Source organism: Triticum urartu, chromosome 5 (genome assembly GCF_003073215.2).
Source record: "Triticum urartu cultivar G1812 chromosome 5, Tu2.1, whole genome shotgun sequence".
NCBI classification, from domain to species: Eukaryota; Viridiplantae; Streptophyta; class Magnoliopsida; order Poales; family Poaceae; genus Triticum; species Triticum urartu.
The window spans coordinates 558,327,929-558,334,237 of record NC_053026.1 but is presented as its reverse complement, the minus strand read 5'-3'; positions in this window follow the sequence as shown (position 1 = coordinate 558,334,237).

The window sequence follows — 6,309 nt, the reverse complement described above, 5'->3', positions numbered from 1 at the left end:
CACTAGCCATATTCTAACCTCTAAGAAATGCAATCTAAGCAGGAGGCAAATATAGATCTCTTCCACCCAATAGTTTAAACAATAAACACGGAATGTCAAGTAATGCCCTAGGAGTAGGGAAAGAACCCTAGAACGAAGAACGAAGGACATGGAGCATTACCCGCATCCATGGGAAGAGATCGGGAAGGAGGAGGCCTCCACGGAGAGAATCCACGGAGAGCCCACATATCTGAAGCGCGAGAAGCACTTTGGGACAGGGGCAATGGCGACCGGCGGCTAGGGCACGAGATGTGAAGGACAGGGGATGAGGGGAAAACAGAAAACCCTTTAGCCCCGTCGGCTATATATAGGCCCATACACGCGCAGCGGTTGTACCACTCGAGGGAGCGGTTGTACTGCTTCCTGGTATGGGCCAGTGGTTGCGGGCGGTACTTCCGTCGCCAAGAGGGCAGCGGTAGTACCGCCTGTAACCAACCGGTAGTACCGGCCAGATGGAAACCCTGGGGTTGAGCGGTGGAACCGCTCAAACACCGTTGGGAGCCCTTCTAGGACGGTACACCCCGAGTGTACCAGCGGTTGAACTGCGCGTAACACCGGTTGTACTGCCCAGGCACCATTACCCGAGCCAAGATCAAATGTGTGCAATTGGATTAGATGGTTTAAAGGGGAAGGAGAGAGGCTTGGGATAGAGCATGAAACTAGAATATGGTGTGAGGAGCTCCAAGAGATCAAAAGGAAACCAACGAGAGAAAGAAAAACGCACTTCGAGACCACAACACCTAGGACCTAGAAACAAGGACAAAACATGAAACACAACCTCTCCCAAGAGAGGGCGGTGGCCGAAGCCACCTATGTTTGAGTCAATTGGTATGGCACCGCGAAGAATTATCCTTGGGCCCATGACCAAAACTCGTCTTTGAAGCACAAGTACCATAAAAAATGGCTAACGTGAAAGAGTTGATCAATTTATGCATAATGGGGGAGGAAGAGTTCATTGAGAGAACAACACTCCCCCTATGTCCATGCCTACACCTAGAACAAGATAACAAGATGAGTATGGTGGGGTGTGCAAGGGTTCAAGCAACATTGCTCGAACCAATGATATTTAGCTCATGCCTTAACTCATGAAATCTTGCTTCATCCAAGGACTTTGTGAAAATATCTGCAAGGTTATCATGAGTGTTGACATAGTTGAGCTCGATCTCCCCTCGCCTAATGTGATCCTGGATGAAGTGATACCGAATCTCAATGTGCTTCGTCTTGAAGTGTTGCACCGGGTTGAGAGAAATCTTGATGTCACTTCCATTCTCACACCAAAGAGGCACTTCGTCACAAATGACACTGTAATCCTTTAAAGTTTGCCTCATCCATAGAAGTTGTGCACAACAACTACCGGCAGCCACATACTCCGCTTCGGTGGACGAGAGAGACACACAACTTTACTTCTTAGAAGACCAACTCACCAAAGAGCAACCAAGGAATTGGCACCCTCCGGACGTTGACTTCCTATCTGTCGGCGTTCTGGGAACAGGGGTCCCCAGACTTGCCTGTCTGTGGCCCACGGCATGGCTCCACCAGCGGCCCTATACGACCCATCTTCACTAGCAAACACTCAAGACCCTCGCGAGGGGCCAAGCCTTGCGAGGCGGACGACACAAGACCTCCTCGGGGGCAGCTTCACCAGGCAGGCTCACGAGGGGTGGAGAGATCAAGGTAAGGGACACCTCACGAGGTTCCTGTGACGCAAGCCATGATGACTGGAGCCAGGAGGGCGCCAGTGCGTGCAGTGTCCTCGTTTCCTCTTTGGTGCTAAAGAGGCAAGCGCAGGCGAGGAGTCCCGAGGCACCAGGCAAAGGTTTCCATATCGGTGCAACAAGACCAAGACCAGCAGGACGGCAGGACGGAGGTCATCGTGGAGCCCAAGACGGCGTCACTGTTGGGGATCATAGCAGAAATTTAAAATTTTCTACGCATCACCAAGATCAATCTATGGATTAATCTAGCAACAAGGGGAAGGGGAGTGCATCTACATACCCTTGTAGATCGCTAAGCAGAAGTGTTCAAGAGAACGGGGTTGATGGAGTCGTACTCGTCATGATCCAAATCACCGATGATCCTAGCGCCGAACGGACGGCACCTCCGCGTTCAACACACGTACGGAACGGAGACGTCTCCCGCGCCTTGATCCAGCAAGGAGGAGGGAGAGGTTGAGGAAGATAGTCCAACAGCAGCATGGCAGTGTGGTGGTGATGGAGTGGCAGTTCTCCGGCAGGGCTTCGCCAAGCTCACGCGGAGGAGGAGAGGTATTGGAGGGGAGGGGCTGCGCCAGGTGCAAGGGTATGGCCGCCCTCCCACCCCTCCACTATTTATAGGTGGGGAGAGAGGGGGCCGGCCCCCCTAGATCCCATCTAGGGTTGGGGCGGCGGCCAAGGGGGGAGGAGTGCCTCCCAAGTCAGGTGGAGGCCCTCCCCCTTAGGGTTTCCCCTCTCCCATGCGCATGGGCCTTGGGGGGCTGGTGCCCCCGGCCCATTAAGGCTACGGAGCCCCCCTACAGCCCATGCTGCTGTATTGGACGTGTTGGAACATTTTCCGGACCTCCGGACCCCTCCAGAATCCTCCGGAACCTTCCGGAAGCTTCCTGGTACAATACCGGAAAAACCGAACTTTTCCTGGAACCCGAACAACAACTTTCCATATATAAATCTTTACCTCCGGACCATTCCAGAACTCCTCGTAACGTCCGGGATCTCATCTGGGACTCCGAACAACATTCGGTAATCACATACAAGTCTTCCTAATAACCCTAGCGTCATCGAACCTTAAGTGTGTAGACCCTACGGGTTCAGGCACCATGTAGACATGACCGAGACAACTCTCCGGTCAATAACCAACAGCGGGATCTGGATACCCATGTTGGCTCCCACATGCTCCACGATGATCTCATCGGATGAACCACGATGTCAAGGATTCAATCAATCCCGTATACAATTCCCTTTGTCTATCGGTATGATACTTGCCCGAGATTCGATCGTCGGTATCCCGATACCTCGTTCAATCTCGTTACCGACAAGTCTCTTTACTCGTTCCGTAACACATCATCTCGTGATCAACTCCTTGGTCACATTGTGCACATTATGATGATGTCCTACCGAGTGGGCCGAGAGACACCTCTTCGTTACACGGAGTGACAAATCCCAGTCTCGATTCATGCCAACCCAACAGACACTTTCGGAGATACCCGCAGCGCACCTTTATAGCCACCCAGTTACGTTGTGACGTTTGGTACACCCAAAGCATTCCTACGGTATCCGGGAGTTGCACAATCTCATGGTCTAAGGAAATGATACTTGACATTAGAAAAGCTTTAGCATACGAACTACACGATCTTGTGCTAGGCTTAGGATTGGGTCTTGTCCATCACATCATTCTCCTAATGATGTGATCCCGTCATCAACGACATCCAATGTCCATGGTCAGGAAACCGTAACCATCTATTGATCAACGAGCTAGTCAACTAGAGGCTTACTAGGGACATGGTGTTGTCTATGTATCCACACATGTATCTGAGTTTCCTATCAATACAATTCTAGCATGGATAATAAACGATTATCATGAACAAGGAAATATAATAATAACTAATTTATTATTGCCTCTAGGGCATATTTCCAACAGTCTCCCACTTGCACTAGAGTCAATAATCCAGTTCACATCGCTATGTGATTAACACTCAAGGTCACATCCCCATGTGACTAACACCCAAGGAGTTTACTAGAGTCAATAATCTAGTTCACATTACCATGTGATTAACACTCAATGAGTTCTGGGTTTGATCATGTTATGCTTGTGAGAGATGTTATAGTCAACGGGTCTGAACCTTTCAGATCCGTGTGTGCTTTACAAATCTCCATGTCATCTTGTAGATGCAACTACCATGCTCTATTTGGAGCTATTCCAAATAATTGTTCTACTATACGAATCCGGTTTACTACTCAGAATCATCCAGATTAGTGTCAAAGATTGCATCGGCGTAACCCTTTACGACGAACTCTTTTACCACCTCCATAATCGAGAAAATTCCTTAGTCCACTAGTTACTAAGGATAACCTTGACCGTTGTCCTGTGATCCATTCCTAGATCACACTTGTACCCCTTGACTGACTCATGGCTTGGCACACTTCAGGTGCGGTACACAACATAGCATACTTTAGAGCCTACGTCTAAAGCATAGGGGACGACCTTCGTCCTTTCTCTCTATTCTGCCGTGGTCAGGTCTTGAGTTTTACTCAATACTCATACCTTATAACACAGCCAAGAACTCCTTCTTTGCCGATCTATTTTTGAACTCCTTCAAAATTTTGTCATGGTATGTGTTTGTTTGAAAGTACTATTAAGCGATTTTGATCTATCCTTATAGATCTTGATGCTCAATGTTCAAGTAGCTTAATCCAGGTTTTCCATTGAAAAACACTTTGCAAATAACCCTATGTGCTTTCCAAAAACTCTACATCATTTCTGATCAACAACATATACTCATCAGAAATTCTATAGTGCTCCCACTCACTTCTTTGGAAATACAAGTTTCTCATAAACTTTGTATAAACCCAAAATCTTTGATCATCTCATCAAAGCATCCATTCCAACTCCGAGATGCTTACTCCAGTCCTTAGAAGGGTTGCTGGAGCTTTGCATACTTGTTAGCATCTTTCAGGATTGACAAAACCTTCTGGATGTATCACATACAACCTTTCCTCAAGAAAAACGTCGAGGAAACAATGTTTTGACATCCTATCTGCAAGATTTCATAAATAATGCAGTAACTGCTAACATAATTCCAACAGACTCTTAGCATCGCTACGAGTGAGAAAGTCTCATCGTAGTCAACTCCTTGAACTTGTCGGGAAACATCTTAATGACAAGTCAAGATTTCTTAATGGTGACACTTACCATCATTGTCCGTCTTCCTTTTAAAATCCATCTGCACCCAACAGCCTTACGACCATCAAGTAGTTCTTTCAAAGTCTATACTTTGTTTTATACATGGATCCTTTCTTGGATTTTATGGCCTCGAGCCATTCGTCAGAATCCGGGCCCACCATCGCTTCTCCATAGCTCGTAGGTTCATTGTTGTCTAGCAACATGGCTTCCAAGATAGGATTACGTACCACTCTGAAGTAGTACACATCCTTGTCGACCTATGAGGTTTGGTAGTGACTTGATCCGAAGTTTCATGATTACTATCATAAGCTTCCACTTCAATTGGTGTAGGTGCCACAGGAACAACTTCCTGTGCCCTGCTACACACTAGTTGAAGTGACGGTTCAATAACCTCATCAAGTCTCCACCATCCTCCCACTCAATTCTTTCGAGAGAAACTTTTCCTCGAGAAAGGACCCGTTTCTAGAAACAATCACTCTTGCTTCCGGATCTGAAATAGGAGGTACACCCAACTATTTTTGGGTATTCTATGAAGATGCATTTATCCGCTTTGGGTTCGAGCTTATCAGCCTGAAACCTTTTCACATAAGCGTCGCAGCCCCAAACTTTTAAGAAACGACAGCTTAGGTTTTTCTAAACCATAGTTCATACGGTGTCGTCTCAACGGAATTGTGTGGTTCCCTATTTAAAGTGAATGTGGTTGTCTCTAATGCCTAACCCATAAATGATAGTGGTAATTCGATAAGAGACATCATGGTATGCACCATATCCAATAGGGTGCAGTTACGATGTTCGGACACACCATCACACTATGGTGTTCCAGGCGGTATTAGTTGTGAAACAATTTCCATAATGTCTTAATTATGTGCCAAACTCGTAACTCAGATATTCATCTCTATGATCATATCATAGACATTTCATCATCTTGTCACGACGATCTTCAACTTCACTCTAAAATTACTTGAACCTTTCAATAATTCAGACTTGTGTTTCATCAAGTAAATATACTTAGCATCTACTCAAATCATCTGTGAAGTAAGAACATAATGATATCCACTGCGTGCCTCATCACTCATTGGACTGCACACATCAAAATGTATTACTTCCAACAAGTTGCTTTCTTGTTCCATCTTACTGAAAACGAGGCCTTTCAGTCATCTTGCCCATGTGGTATGATTTGCATGTCTCAAGTGATTCAAAATCAAGTGAGTCCAAACGATCCATCTGTATGGAGTTTCTTCATGCATATCTACCAATAGACATGGTTTGCATGTCTCAATCTTTTCAAAAACGAGTGAGTCCAAAGATCCATCAACGTGGAGCTTCTTCATGTGTTTTATACCATCATGACTCAAATGGCAGTGCCACAAGTAT